Genomic DNA, 17,329 nt, shown 5'->3' with positions numbered 1-17,329 from the left:
ACTGACAAAACATTATTTGGGAAACCGGTTTGTTGACGTGTTTGATGAAACTTATTGAATAACCTTCTCAAACTCCATTCAGACTTCCCGAAAGTTACAAAAGTGTCAGACATTCGGTCTAACAGGACACAAGAACCTGTCAGACCGAAAGAAAAACTGTCTGACCGAAACAGATGGAACAATAACAAAGTAACATTGTGTTATTAATAATCTAAGACAGCTTATTTCATTATAAACAACTTATGGCTCTGGTGTACATCATCAATCTTTCAAAGTTCAACAGTTCATCTTGAAAGTCATAACACTCTTCATCGATGTCAGGGTCTAAGTCCTGTTTGTAACAATAATTATTAATCGTCACATCAAGCGATATGTAAGGATTTCCAATCACTTCCGCCATTGTCTCAGTATCAGACACACATATTGAGACAGGTAATGATTCCATGGTTTCATTTGTATCCTCTGTAATGCTCAAGACATCGTCAGTGTCAGACAGGCTCAAAACTTCCTGGGAGGTAGTCTGTTTCCTTTCAGTTTTCTTATATGAAGGTCTTCGTCCCATCGTGGACTCCGCCTTAAAGTATAAAATTTACAATGGCCAGTGGATTTACAAATAAACTTTTAAAAACATTTATACGTTTGATTTCTCAAACATTTTTTTTCGGAACAATATATTATATAGTGTAAATATAGTGTATTTATATTACCGTGCATGTCTAACACTTCATCTTAATAAGGATTAAGTTTGCTTGACAGAATAAATCTTTGAATTAATAAAGGTAGGCCTTTCTTTTAAAGCTTAAAAATGCTTATTGCCTACCAGCCAAGTGTCAATAGCTTTCTCTGGATGGAAGGATGATATTTCTGGTGATTCAATTTTCACCATCATCAGGTCATTTCGTAAAGCTGCTCCTAGACGTCACCGCCTACAGGTTTACAACAGTTTCAGTTGAGAAAACGCTGTCTCACAGGATACACTGGTGGATGGTATTGTCAATATGAGATCGATAAACAGCATGATCAGGTCCAGATCAGTATTGTCACTGAAGACAGTACTCCAGGAAATAGCTCTGACATCACCATACATGAAAATTTATTAAGAATAAAATAAAAGTATATATAAATTTCTAAATTTCTGTAACAAATCAGCAAATAATAATCATACGAAAGAGATATTATTTTGCAGTGACTAAGTCGTAGAAAGACAGCCTCATTCTTAATTAGAATGTATTGAAAAAAAGTCTTCATACACATGAGTTTTAAATTTAATAAAGTTAGTAAAATAATAACTACATGTACTAACACTATCATGCAAGTTACCTTCGTGTGACAACTCGTGTTCCACTCCGTCAACAGTCCTTCTACTGTAATGGCTGGGACCACTTGCCTTAAGGTGTTTTCAAAATGTTGGTAAACCAGCCTCACTTGTTCATTTCCATACTCTGAAGAGGATCATCAATGCAAATTAATTACATTTACAATTACAATTGGAATAATTACATTCAAACATGTCTGGTATGGTGCAATTAAGGTATTCAGACATTTGGTAAACCCTCACTGAGTAAGTATGAAATGTTAAGTTTTAGTAATTGTAACTTTTCAAAATAAAATTATTATGTCAACACTAAAAACAAAACATAGTCATTATTTTAGTGTTAATTATATTCTGAGGTGTTGAACATTTTGTAAATAAAAGTATCAGTATCCGTATGGTTTGAGTTTGAATGTTACAAATAATTGGTAACGAAATTCCTGCAAGAAAAACTAAAACAAAGAAGCAGGAATTTTGCATGCATGCAATATGTAGATGCAAATAAAAAAAGCAAAGGGAAACAAAGTTGCAAACAAAACTATTAACAGCATTTGAAACTTTAAACTTGCAACTGGAACAAGAAAAGACCTTTCAATTCAGAGCTTCAAGGCATAGGCTAGCTTCCAAAATTTAGAATTTTGGTTGCATTTATGACATTTTTGGATTCAGTTTGGATCTCACTCAAATGATATCACAGAAACCTTGCAGAATAGTATCTGCATATTTCATTGCTGCGGTGGTCCCTTTTAATGTTATTCTTTCATACTTCCCAGATACAAGGAGCTGATTTATAGCTTCACATGTCCTGATATTTTTTTTTAATTAGTACACTTACCATTTATATTGGGTACTTTTGATTCCTTAATTTAGGCTGATTAAAACCCATATAGTAATATTTGTATATACAGTATGTTGCTCTAAATACATGAAGAAAAAAAGGAACTGGTTACACTTTGAGACAGCAAAGCAAAGTTGACAAAATAATCCCAATATACAACATACTTCTCCTGTTTATCCGACATCAACTCCATGGTCGACTCCACCCAACATAAACTCTCTGAAAGCGTCACACATGGTTTCTGTAATTTCAGTGACAGTCGCATAGCCGGTTCCAGTGCATCCTTTGAAAGAAAAAAGCACAAAGTTAATCAGATTTAATATATCTGAGAATTTAAGTACCAAATTCCTTGGCCATAATTTTAAAATCAACTATCCATTACAAAGTTTTATCATGCATCCGCTGGCTGTTTTAGTAGGTACTTTTTATCGACTGAAATACTATTTGCTTAGTCTTGTGACTACTATCTGGTATATGTAACATGAACCAAGTATAAAATGTAGTCACTAGACTTAGCAAGTGACATGTATCATGCGCATATATCATAATAATCAGAGATTCTTACTAGTATAAGCAATGCAAATGCCAGTAACTGCTTGTCAATAAACAGCTTCAAGAGACCCTCTCTAGGATTTCCATGGCTGGCTGTTGAGAAGTGTGCTTCCAGAGCATTGTAGGTCCTCAACATTGCACCGATACCTCTGTACAAATGAGGCAGCCATCTAGTGCCGGTGACTTTGGTTGGATATACGCCTTTCCCCATAGCTTCAATGGAAGTTTTCAGTCCCTGCTTATTCTTGTAGCTTTTCTTGTAGAAGTAATGCAGTCAAATAAGGAGGGTCATCAATATTTCATACAGTTTCTTCTCTTTGATAATATCTCTGAATGCAAGCTCAAGTCGATGACACAGTTAGTGCAAATTCACAATTTCCGAGTTGACTTGTTCTTTCAACAGGGTGGATAAGCCTGACCGCACTCCCATCATATTCGACGCCCCATCACTGACCATCGCAACAAGTTTACCTGAAAATATATTAAAATCTAAAACTTAAAAATAATCTTTATAATTTTCTAACTCACAGAGTCTAGTTTCAATAATAATGATGTTAAAAAAGCATTGAGAATATTATTTAAACAGTGTCCATGTATAAATGAATTTTTTTAAATAATTTTCATAATTCTGAAACTTATTTTTTATCAATAATATGCAACATACAGAACGCACATGAGATAATCATAGAGATCTTTGGACCAGGTCGACTTTGGAGAACCAATGCTCAGAAACCTTTCTGTATCAGCCCCATTAACAGCAGTTCTGATGTATACTGTCTCCTGCTCATCACCGGCTACATCTGTACTTCCATCCATCATAAAGGAAAAATAAATGGATTGTTGTTGATCATAGTTGAAGTTCTTTGCTGTTCTGTCTTTGCAATACTAGGGATGAATTCTGTAGCTGTTTGATCATTGATATATGTAGTTCCAATATCAATTTGTTTCGCAACATCAATTTTACACAGCCATTGGTAATCTGTCAAGGGGCGATTTTTCCTGGCAATAGCATTTTCATTTCTAAAAAAGATGAATCAATCTGCTCCTTTCTGTGGACTTACGTTTGCGAAGGGCCCTACCAGCTTCTGAGTAGATCATTTCTTCAGCAGACTTCTGTTTTCCTAATACGAAATCGTGAGCTTTCTGTAGGGAGTTACTTTTCACATGATCATCAACGCTTGATGTCCTAAAGTTCGTACATCAAAGAATGAAAGTGTTCGTTTTTTGGAGATTTTTATCAGTTTTTATTTTCTTCCCGTAGAAAACAAGTTTCGCAATCGGCGCAGGTCATTACATGCCTTTCCTTGTCAAACACGAGCCACTTCCTGTTTATTTGCCATTTTTCAGAAAACTTTATTTCGGGACACTTCAATTCATATTATTTTTTTTTCTTTTCAGCGCGCTCATTGACTGTTTATTTTCTCTGTTGCCGGGCGCGGCACATTCATAAAATTTTAAAGTAGCCAGTTTGGCTAAGCGACCGACAACAACGATGTAACATGCATCGGGCACGGGGCTATAGTCGGCCAAGAAAATACGTTTAATGTTTTTCAAAAGACTTCATTAAATTAATTAAAAAAAGCCAGACAGTCGAACCGATTTCTTTTCAGATATCGTCGGACCTGATCACAATTTGCCCGCCATGTCCGTCGGGCCGACGGCTTTTGGGAAGTCTGTCCTGTTATAAAAAGAAGGCGGGGCTCTTTAAGCGGTATAGATTGCCCTTTGTCTCATTTAAAATGGTGAAGTTTTAAAACAATTATCTTTGTTTTAAGTATTCATTTGAACAAAATGTTGCCTTCCGACGTAGCATAATTGATGTAATTTTTCACGTGGTATATACACACTGGAAAAGCGAGCGGAATTATTTGTTAAAAAATGCGATCGCGTACACAAGCTTCTGTAGATAGTAACTGGGAAAATGGCGGACAGTGACACCGCCTGAGCGTGCGGTTTGTTTGACGGCAATTAAAAGGAAAAGTCAAACAGAAACCAGTTTGGTTAAACTGGTTTCGAATAAAATATTCAACATGAGCCTCGGACGAGTTATGGAGAAGTACGATTAATGTTGTAGTTCGCAAATAGTCGTTGAAGTTTTTGTTGTATAACTGTGTCAAGTTATTTAAATTTATGATTTCTAGCAAGTATAAACGTCGAGTAAGGAACAGGTTAATATAAATTACAGAAAAATCGATTTTTGTAGCCTACTAACATTATTTTTTTATGTATTTCTCATCGGAGCTCATTTAAAAAATATTTTGTTTTTTAATAAAAAAGCTGATGGTTTGCCGTACCATTGATGAATGCGGTGCTCTTTCTTTAATATAAGGCATTTTTCAATATAAATATTTATGGATGTTCGTGTTTAAAGATGTGCGAAAAATATTTCTTAATAATGTTTCTTGATAATGTATTTTAAGAATTTAATAATTCCTTCAAAGGTTAACTCTATATTCACTGCAGGCGATTCGCTTAATAGTGTCATCACGGTACGCCTTCAGATGTCGTATAAGACACATGTAGAATTCTCCTTTTTGCATCAACGTTTGGCCGCCATGATTTGAGCGCATACTAGTGCCATAAAACACAAGCACTCTGTAATCAGTTTATAGTTGTGCTTCCCATGTGTGTGGCCTGCCAAAACATGAGCAAACCTTTCTGGAAATAAATCCTATTAAGTAAAACTGTATTGAAAAGTTAGAGTGTTTAGTGGTGAACTTTCATAAGCCTTGGTCACATTTATGTGTTATTGTTTTGTAATCCATTATGATTAAGAATGTTCTGAAAGCTTATAGTAACGAAATGCCATTTCTTGACTGGATATGTAGGTTCTATTTGATAGAAAGCCTTGGCACGTTACATGTACTACATAAAGCAGAGATGAATGAAAATGATAGAAACTTCTGTTTGTACTAAAAGTTACTTTAAATAGTGAAGCTGTCAATTTAATGAGCAAGTTCTTGTCATCATTTTATGTGTTTCAAAGTTCTTGTCATTAAAATGTATTATTCTTGTCATTTATATATATGCTAGGGTATTTGTGAGAGGTGCATACGTATGTGTTGATAAATAATTGGGCTTCAATGGGCCGATTGTTCATAACTTTGTTAAATTTAAAAACATATAAACTTTCAAATATTTTCTGCTCTTGAGGTTTTTATAGCCACACTTCTAAACTGCAGTATTTCTTGCAAGATTTGAGAGAGTTGTTTAGGTTGTACTGGTATTATTTATATATATGAGCACAAACAAAATGTATCACCTTTGCACCAATGTCGTTATTCACATAGTTAAATTCAACAAAGTTCTGAACAATTGGCCCAGTTTACTTAAATGCAGGCTATAAGTAAATTTAAAGCAAGACTGAAGAAAATTCAGTGTTCAAAATGCTGTTGTAAGAACCACTTCTTACATAGACCTTGCAGGACTCGAGATGTTGAACTTCAGCACACGGTTACTGGAGATCCATCTCGAATGGAGCACGGCGGAAGTCTGTATGATCTGTCTATCCCAAGCGCTTGCCAGTCTCCAGGTGTCTTATCGGAAGCCAGTCATTCCTAAAACAAAACGTGCATTTCAGGTAATTAGTAGCAAAATACTAACACAAACTATTACATTTATTCAAATGCTTTAATTCATTAAATTAATTGTTTTTTGAAATAAGGTCACAGTTTGTATTGTTCTATGTGTTTTTGACACACATTTATGCTTTTAAAAATGTCAATACTGAAAATAGTCAACTCCGTTACTAAGATTGTTTTTGCTTTAAGAAGTGATATATAGATGTCATTTGTTTTGAATTTCAACCCATACTGTATATTTTATTACATTTTTGTAGTTGCTGTGGAAAAATATAAAAAAAATGACATTTTTTGAACATACTGTGCCGGGAATATTGCACAAAATCTCAATTCTCAATTTAGCACCAGTTGATTTTGTATTGAAAAGAAGAGTTCTCAATTATCTGGTTAGTTCCAACGTTCATACCCTGTATAGTGTTGCAAATGAGTAATCATATAGCTTGTGCATTTGAGAATGCCATATTTTTTTTGTATATTAATCATTTTACATAATGTAACGGAAATGACATTGCGTAATGGAGTTGACACCATGTAACGGAGTTGACATTTTTTACATGAAGGCATTAGATAAATCACAAATGAAATAAATCAACTGGATACAATTATCATTTTTATATTCAATATTTAGACAGAAGTAAATTTCTAATACCACATGTTTTCCAAGATGTATTTATAAGCAATAACTAATGTTTAAAAAATTCATTTCAGACGTTTGATATATATCTGAAGAATAAGTACTTTGTAGTTAATGCTTTATTTATAGCAATAATTCTAATCAAATTAAATTAACATTTCTATAATGTTATTAATATAATTCACAGCATTTATTTACAAATGATTTATTTTCATGGGTTATTAACTTATTACACCAGCTATATGACATATGCCATAGATTTTTAAAACGCTTAACATTATTTCTTCTTCGGGACCTGAATAAACAACACTATTTTGACATCTTGTGATGCTGGGTAACAAACACTAACATAAACATATTCAACTAGATGTCCATTTGTTTCTTTATGAGCTCCCATACAATGGTGGGTATCTGACAATGCCGAGAAGTGACATGTTCTGGCTCTTGTTCGAGCAGAGTAACTACACTGTCTTAGGTGTACCAGCACTGGTCGTCTATCAGTGACCAGAAGTAGCGGTTATTGCCGACCTTGTGCATGACCTGGAATTGTTATAAGTACATGTATTAGCTACTAGGAGTAAGCAGGTATGAATGTAGCTCGCATTTACACATCAAAGCACCTCTTAGGATTAATTGAATATTACAAAAAGTTTACGGGTAATGTTTCAATACATGGCTCTCCAGTCAAATATATTAAACACACATTTATGGTAGAACTTACCTTTACGTCCAGGTCATTCTCGTCTACTCCTACTATAATGCCGGGAAACGGTAACCCGTCATATGCAACCACCGCATAGTTACCGATCAAAGCCTCATCGACGCATGTTATCTTCAGTAACTAAATTGAAAATATATACCAAATTCAATAAACTGATCATTTTAACACAGGCACTTACCCGCGGACGAACTCGCTTTATTATTCTATGCATATTTATTTGGAAGCAAATCTATGCTTGTTTCAAAAGTTGTCAATGATCATGTTGATAAAAATGTGCTGGAAAACAGTTTCCCAGCAAAAGCTGCACACTACAATTTTTTATCTAGTAAAGAATGTGTTAAGAACATGCAAAGATTGACAAGATTAGTTGCATTTGGTGTGATGAAAACAGCAACTGCGGAAAATATATCTGGAACTGGGCTGATTATGTTCAATCTTTTGAGAAAATATATGAACGCTCTGGTGAACATGGACTTTTAATGTTTAAAGCAAACTCACATTGAAAAACTCTGAAGGACAACCACGCATAACAAATGCCAAAATAACTGGAAGCTGTTGCACAGTTTTGTGGAAAAAAGAAAATTTGTAAAATTAATGTTCAAATTTATGCATAGTTTATGCTGAAAAAGCATAATTACAACTGTTCAAGATATACTTGCATGAAACTTTCATATTCATTGTTCTCATGTTAATGAAGACATTTCAAAAACTAAAATAAAATCACTCTTGTGAGTTTTGTTTCATGTTCATGTCTTATTTAAATGTTTCTCCATATTGCTTGGTTGATGTATTTCTAAGACGGTAAAAGTATTTATTTCAACCTATGTTCGTTTCGATTCCATCAGTTTACTGTTATCTGATTTAATGTATTGAGGAAAATGCTTTTGTTTGGAAGAAAACACATAACACTTATATTAAACTAAGATTTTCACTATGTTACAAGTTGATTTTTTAGCATTGTATTGCCTGTAAAATGTACGGTTACTTGACATGTTGTATACTTTTATCAAACCTACACTGTGAACTATCATAAATTGTCTTTTAAATTATAGAAAATAATTTATATGATTTCACCAGCTGTTCTTATATTTAACTTTTTTTATGAATGTAGTAAAATTGCTGTAAATGCTAAAACATCCGAAAATGCTATTTTCCGAAAAAAGCGATTGTTTTCAATACAAATGTCCTTGAAACATTCTTTCCTGTAATATATTATGTTTATTTTACAAGGTGATTTTGTCTGTCTGTCTAAAATCTAATTTTGAGGTAATAATTGAAATAAAGTAAACATATTTACTTGTTGAACTGTGGTGTTATTAAGAGGTGTGCACACAATAAAACGAAAATTACTGTTTAATGCATAATGAACAAATCTTAAAAATTTGGATTTAAGTCCCATAGTATACCCTGATTGTAACTATGTGGATGAATTAAGCTTTTAAAAAAGTGTGTAATACATGGCTAATACCTTTACTAAAAATAGAAAAAACTAAAAAAAATGCACTCTTCAACAGAAGGGAGACCATATAGCAAGATTTGCTGCCCTTGCTTCTAGAGAAAACTTCACATAACTATCAAGATTTACAAATTTGGTAGACAGTGTCACATACCAAATATCTAAGCTCGTGGCAACCAGAGTTCTGCATGGAATTTATTTTTTTGAACAATTTTGAAAGAGCACCAACCAAGGATCATTCCTGTCAAGTTTCGTTAAGATTGCCCAAGTGGTTGAGGAAAAGACATTTATAAACAATTGTTGACGCTGGACGACGGACGCCGGACATAGACCGATCACAATAGCTCACCTTGAGCACTTTGTGCTCAGGAAAGCTAAAAATATAAACACTAATTCAAATACGTCAAGATTAAATGGGAGCCATCATAGAATGATAATGAGAACGTTTATTAGAATAAGAAAAAAAATGCTTATATAAAGGTAAATTAAAGGTGATGGACAAAATCTCCCGTCTTCCCCTCGATCAGGAATCCCCACCATGGTTTTCAAATTATTTTACTTTTTTGCTTGAAATATTCTTTGCAGTGACCAACAACATGTTTAAGAAACATGCACCGAGAGGAAGGATGAAAAATGCCCAGACCCTGACACTATTGACATAGCCGGTGACTTTTCCATCGAATTTGAATTAGATGATGACTTCAATGATGTAATACAAGCTATTGTTCAAGATGAATCTACAATTCAGATTCCAGAAGACTTAAAATTAAAATTACAAGTCTTGAAAATATGTCGATATTAATTAGCATGTTAGAAAAAAGAAGATAATATTGCGTATTTACATTGAAAGTTGTAAACACATTTTCTAAAAAGTGTTGTTTTTGTTTCATTGTTAATTGATGAAAGAAACCCAAAGGATATTCCTGAAAACACATACAATTATATGCGAGTGTCCATGCATATTTAACTAGCAGTGACTATCAGCTAAACTGCTTGATGATGTTTCGAAGTGAAGATTCCCTTAATGATGTACATCAAGGTATTTGCTACAGAATATTGAAAGCTGTAAGAATCAGATAGGTTTACAAAATAAGAGCGAAAGATGAATAAGCGTGAAGTTCCATGTGCATAAAAGGAAATAGTTTGGTATGTGGCGGGATATTGTGTAGCTTCCTGAAGACGAAAGTATCTGAAAATCAAGAATTACAATGTTCATTCTAGCAGACAAAGTTAAGTCTTGTTCCTTTATTATACCTCAACATTGAAAAACTCAGATGAATATACAAGTATACTATAATATACAGCATGTGTACACTCTGGTAAAAACAATTTGTTGTAGTATCCTGCTGCTTTATATATGCAGATCCTGGACATTGATCGGGAAACCACATTTGTAATTTTGCCAAACCCATTTAACAAAATTTGAACGTTAATAGAATAGATATCTTCCAGTTGACAAACACGGGCTCATCCTCAGAAGGGGCCTGAATGCGTATGCGGGTGCCATCTGTCACTCACTACCCTTAGAAACCTAGCCAGACCTTAAAACTTGTGTACCCAACTTCCTAATTGTTAGCGGGAAATGCACACACCTTCACGAACACCAGCAGATGAGAAGATGATTTTTCACTTCAGTGAATACCTTCGACTGGTGTTTTGGGATACAGTGTACACGTCAGTATCGTTAGGCTGAATACTTCATGTCGCCAAGTAACATGACTAAATGAAGAGTTTGTCCATATGATAGCTGACAAACTCTTATGCCTCAATGTAGGTGGCTCAAGCGCTGACCCAAACACAGTTTCAAGATAACTGAGGTATGCTCTGTTAAAGCGACAACTACCAACAAGCTGCTAGTTGTTGTTGAGTTCATCTTGATTTTGCGCCAAAGACGGTTTTAAAGATAACTTGAATCTGAAAAATGTTCATTAAATCAAAGGACTGAAATTTTAGTAATGTAAGGACTGAACTTAATTCATCTTAAAACAAGACTAGAAGGCAAGTACTCAGCAATTCAAGGAGTCTATCTGCCCAACTACCTGCTGGAAACATTTTAGTTTTTCGAATTTTCTTTAAAACATCCTCTTTAAAATTGGGATGAGCAATACTAGCAATCAGCGATTTAAAGGGGGTGTACTCCGTATGATAAAAAAGCGAAAAAAGAGAAAATTGTCGAATACTGACCTAAACTAGCCATAGTATTGATTTGACGAGAGGCCGGACAGAAAGTTAAAAATGGCTTTTTCAACGTCATCACTGAGTTCTCATTTCCTCCCTCTGCTGCCGAACACAACTATTGCTTCTCTGGCGCTAACTTCCGGCCCAGCCGCCCATGCAATTGTTGCTGCTATAGCGCCTATTGACCTTGCTACCACGGGAAGGATACCCATACCCCTTCGCGTCACCATCCCTCGCTTCCAACGGACTAAAATAAGCTGACAGGCCTTCAGCCACTGAATGGGTCCATCAGCATTCCGCAACTATTGGTCTCGACCGGCGAAAAAGCCTTAAGCGCAGGTACGAAGCATTTCCTTTTCGATCCTCTGCCTTTAACGTTATTTGATTACACACACTTTATCCGATGCCAAGTGTGTTTTAAAAGGTATGGTTCAACATCTCGCATCAAATTAAGACTAAAATCATGTCTGGTGCATTTGTAGAATTATTCTCTTTGGTTGATTCTAAATCATGTGTCGATGAGCCAAACAAATTGTTAATGATAGGCCAAGACGGACGGCTAGTTATTGACAACAAGTCCGCAAAGCAAAAAGGTAAACGATAAAAGTTCGTGGACAGATGAATTCCTAGTCTACATATCCATTGTTTGGCCGCTCATCCGAGCAGGATTCGGGAACTTAAAATGTGACCGTGATATCCGGCTAGCAGCCAAAAAGCATTCTGGCCTAGGCTGGCGTGACTATGATCAGCAGTTCCGAATTAGATAAGCCGCCGACCCAACTGGTCTGTCATTCGCAAAAACAGATAACGAATTGTGGCGCCTTTGCATGGGTTCGTCCTTGGCTGTTGTAAGCAATATTGGCAAACTCGCCGAGAAGAAATGCTTTGATTTCGCGGACAGAGGTTCCCACTCGTCCGAGGCCGTGCCCTACGCGTACCTACATAGGCCCCCCTTTACTTACATAGTGAGTCAATTAAAATCAATATCGTACACAGAAATTGACACAGTGGCAAACATGATATTTAAATTGCGAAGATCAACGCTAATGTCCGAGCGTGATTTAAAATCTGCGATCCGACTTCTCCCAATATTACTTAAAAGATTTCGAATAACCTATTCGAAAGATAGGCATTCAAATTAGCGGCAAAATCTATATAAACATAAATTTACCCTTTGGCGCCAGTTAGCGCACCATATTTTTTCGAGGCATTTTCGACCTTGATGCACTTGCTGGTGCAAGGCATTTCAAAGACTTCATCACTTGATCATTATCTCGTCGACTTCATATTTTGCGGGGCAGATGGAACTAGCAACTGCGAACATTGCTTTTCATTTTCCATCAAGTATGTGTACAGTTGGGCGTGCCCTCATTTTGCTCAATATAACTAGGAAGAAATCACATTGCGAGACCATCAGTCACTCGCTAGCAAAATTTTGATTTTTTGGTCAGGCAATTCGTTCTAGCAGAGCTTTTATGCGGCGATTTTATGATGTCCGATATGCACTTGAAACAGGTTAGTACAATTCTGTTATTTTTCGTAAAAGTCAACGATGTTAACCACAAGTAAATTTTAAATGTTTTGAATTTATTGTAAAAAAATATAAATGATATATTTAACCGAAATTATGTTAGAACTTTAAGAAATATAGCTGCTCTAGCATACAAATAACAGTAATTTTCATTGATTTATCTAATATTGACCATAAATATGTTTAACGTCCCAATCCCAGGATCATTTAGAAATGTAAATTTATCGATATGGATGTATATTTAAATGACTTCTTTTAACCTTTTTGGCATTGTTCAATCTCCAGGTTCAATCCCCAGTTTGATAAAACAACAACGCTTTTAATGCAATAACAAACATGCCATAAACCAATAAGTACAGTCTATAGGTTCAGCGCGAAAAACGTTACTACGAAAGTTGCATGTCACGGGAATTTCTTAATGCCAATAAAACTATATTGCTTAAAGGTACTAATAATTTTGCATTTCAACTCAAGCTTTACCTTCTTTTTTCTTAAACAAAATTATCATATATATTTTAATTGTTTGTTTGTTTCAATCTACATATATTTCACCGAGTGAGCTCCAAGATTAAGAGAGACCTGTTGTAAATTTGTCGGTATCGGAAGTAGAGAATTGCCTTACATGGAAAATGCTTAAAATAGAACATGACGTAAGGTTACGTCCTGCGCACTTCTGGAGAATTGACTCGGAAGCTGATGCTTTCTGTCACGGAAAGCTCACGAGAGAGATTCAAATCGAATTTCTTAAGAAAAGGTATAAAGGTCAGTGTGTGTATACTACGTGATAAATTGCGTCATAAATGCTACGTCGGAAGGCAATATCTTGCTTCGTATGAAGGCTTTAAACAAAGATGACTTTACGATTTCTTCCCCATTTTAAATGAAACATAGCGCAGTCTACGCCGCTTACGGGCCCCACCTTTGGTCTTTTACCAGAGTTTGATTGAGAGTTTAGTTTCTTAAAACACTTCAACAAATCTTTCCATAATACGGCCGTCTGACGGAACACTGTCAAAACTTTATTTTTGAAACAGGTTTGTCGAAGTGTTTGATTAAACTTATCACCTTATCAAACTTTGAAAATAAAACGAAGGCGGGGCTGTTTAAGCCACACAGACTGCTCTTTGTTTTTAAAGAAGTGTAGTAAAAGTAGTTATCCTTGATTTAAGTCTTTATTTTAAGCAAAATGTTGCTTTCCGACTTAGCATATATGACGTAATTTATCACGTGGTATAACATGAACATGTTATGATGATTTATGAAAATAAAACATTCCAAAATATTAGAATTCTATTAAATATTAACTCGTTTGACACTGTCTATATCACTTGCTTGATAAATGATGCTTGGTTAAGTATGCCTCTTGTTCAATTTGTAATATGTTAGTCGGTAAAAGAATTATGTCCATTTACTTATTGTTCATATCGATGGCACCATTATAAAAGCCGAACCTACATTTTTTTTTGCTATTTCGGGGTTTTCATCTTTTTATTAACATATTTTAGTTTGCCGCCTTTTCTGAAAACACCGGACTTAACAGCCAATAGAAATTGAGTTTACTGGTCACATGAAAAATTACCGAACATCTATTGGTCATCTCCAATATACCGAAAAACCCGAACCTACAAGCTTGTGTAGCTCCGGGATTTCCATTTTCGGTCACAGGGAGAGGGAAACATCCGAAGCTTCTTATTTGTTTATTTTTTGGCATATATCTACTAGAAAGTATAAGTTATTTGAATAAATCATTAATATTATTTTATTTCTGTGTGATTACAGTTGGCTGGGTTGGGTTTGATCAATTTTCCAAAGATAATTAGAGCTTTTTCCATCTAGGTAGTGCTTTACATGTTCCAATTCAGTTAAGAATAATATTGAACAGAACTATTTTAACAAATAATATGTGAAAATGAATTAAATTAATGTTTATACATGTCATTCACATAATTGTTTGAAGTCAGTCATCTCTATCGAAATTCATTTTGTAGATTCGGCATTTTATATTTTCAGTTACAAAGATGAAATTGCACCTTCGGGATTTTCTGTTGGGCTAAAAGAAATGACATATAAAGGGACATGGGTAAGTGATTAACATTATTTCAATCCGTCGTGTATCATTAGACTATTTTAAAGATATGAATCTTGAAGGGAACACACAGATAATTATATACAATGATGGATGCACTTACCAAAATAGAAACAGTGTATTATCCAATGCTCTGCTCCAGTTTTCGATAACACACAAGACAGATGTATACCAGAAATACTTGGAAAAAGGACACACATACATGGAGTGTGACAGCATACATGCGTGCATTGAACGTTACATCCCTCAACATTATGTTGAAACCATAGAAGGGTCACGACGTAATGATCCCTATGTAGTGAAATACATTGATTCTACGGTTTTCAGAGACTTCACAAACCTTCAGTATTACACGCCCATTCGCCCAGGTATCGGAGTCGGGTCTCCTGTTGTGACGGACATACGTGTACTTAGATTCACTTCTGATGGCAAACTATCTTTCAAACTAAACCACTCAGATGAAAGTTTTATAGAGTTAAGGAAACCTAGGCTAGTGCCTCAATCTTTCTCAGAAATAGTACCAAAAATGTCCAAAGGACCACAGAATGTCAAAAAAAGCAAATACCGTCATCTTCAGCAAATCAAGGAGGTATTACCGAGTGATTATCATTCATTTTATGACAAGTTGCCCCACTATGAGGTGTAAGATTGTTTGATCATAAGTCTTGTGCAGTGTTATTTTTAATATGTCCATATTAAGAATTATGCGTTTGTGCATTTAATTCTTATCACTTTCTGATTATGGCGATTTAAATAATGATTATTATTGTGCCAATTTGCTAGTGTTTATTGTGTTTAAGATGGATAGGATTTTTTTTGTCGTTAGTTATCTTAATAAGTGACAAAATCTTTCATTGTTGTTCTTTAATGATGATGTTAATATTTGCGTATTATCATTATTTTCCTGCACATTTTGAAAAATGTTTTACTGGTTCTTATTTTGTTCAATTGTAATACTAGTAGGTCAACAGGATTTCTTTAGCACAGTTGTTCTTGAATAATAATGACACATCTTTATTGAATGATAATGATTATTAATTAGTGTAAACCATGAAAGTGATTCACAGTTGACAAATCATTTTAGCTACTTCAAAATAGCATTAAATAAAATTAGGTTGCTAATTCTATACAAATCATAAGATAATTACCAAATTTTATACTTTTAATTACGTACATGTTTAAATGTTGTTGAAAGTTTGTTTCCATGTTTTCTGTGTTAATACTTAGTGATTTAAATGTTTAAAGATGTTTAGGAATTTGTTTGTTGAATTATCTTACTTAGTGACAATGGGTTTCATTGTTACTCTTGCATAATGATAATTTTTGATATTATTTGCTTAGCATCTGTTACTTTCACCAATTGAAGGAAACTGGCTGATTTCCTTTCATCTATTTTTATAATGTCAACAATCTAAAAGACGATTTTTTGATATTGTAAATCCAATATTAATAAACCATTACCAAATTCTAAGCTAGATATTTAAAAGTGCAAATCATGAAAGTGATAACTATTTCAATATAACAATAATAATGGGTTAGACCATAAAACAATTACCAAATAGCTAACTTTATATTGTGTATGTATACATGTTTTGTTAAGTTTGTTTTAAAAAGTTTGTTGTAGTCCATGGTAATAGTTCATAGAATAAGTTTTGTCCTTCGTTTGAAATAAAAAATTTAAATAAACATTACACAAGTTTAACCGTTTTCCTTCTCTTTTTGACAGTGATTTGATTTAATATAAGCGATAACATCAATTGATGAATATGATACAAAATGCCGAATTTGCATACAGGATTTAGTAATAAATACCGAAGTTACAATTTAACATACACTAGGAAAGATTGAACCGTTTCGAATACAAGATAAAATAAATAATGTTGATAGTTAAAATCGAAACAAAAATTGTTTTTAAATTCATTGTGTATGACATTTTATATTGTTTTTTGTATCTCCTAAAAAAGTACACAAATGTAAGTTCGGCATTTTTAAATGGTGCCATCGATATGATGTTCCTACTGATGAAATATTTAAAAATCTTTTTCCTAGTGCCTTATTTTGAGCTGACATTATTTTTAATGCCTGGCTGCTGCTGTTGAATCAGAAGGTGACCAGAATGTCCAGGCCACTAGGCAGCCTCTGTTCTCGGAAATAGTCCGTTTGGTAATTATAACACTTAACCTAAATGGATGACATTTGTTGTATCAACAGTTATGATTTATCAAAAGCATCGAGTTACTAGTATCTGATCTTTCAAACATTTCCAGCTTATGCACACCCACTGTGAAGGTGACAAAATATGTGCAGCCATTTAGTGATACAGTAAAAGTGCGATCGCTCGAGAACACCGGGGACCGGACCAAAAAACCGATATTTCGAACGACCCGAATTTCAATTTTCCAGTCTGTTATGAAATATCTTTCAGTGTATTTTAAGTTTG

At 34.3% G+C, this 17,329-nt stretch overlaps 1 pseudogene; it reads right to left on the bottom strand.

Moving 5' to 3' along the window:
• Window positions 1-229: 229 nt before the first annotated feature.
• Window positions 230-14,456, bottom strand: LOC128230946 (uncharacterized; annotated as a pseudogene).
• Between the last annotated feature and the right edge of the window lie 2,873 nt (window positions 14,457-17,329).

This window comes from Mya arenaria, chromosome 4 (assembly GCF_026914265.1).
Source record: "Mya arenaria isolate MELC-2E11 chromosome 4, ASM2691426v1".
In the NCBI taxonomy this organism is placed as follows: Eukaryota; Metazoa; Mollusca; class Bivalvia; order Myida; family Myidae; genus Mya; species Mya arenaria.
Note: the sequence above shows the minus strand (reverse complement) of the source record. Positions and strands in the feature narration are given on the sequence as shown.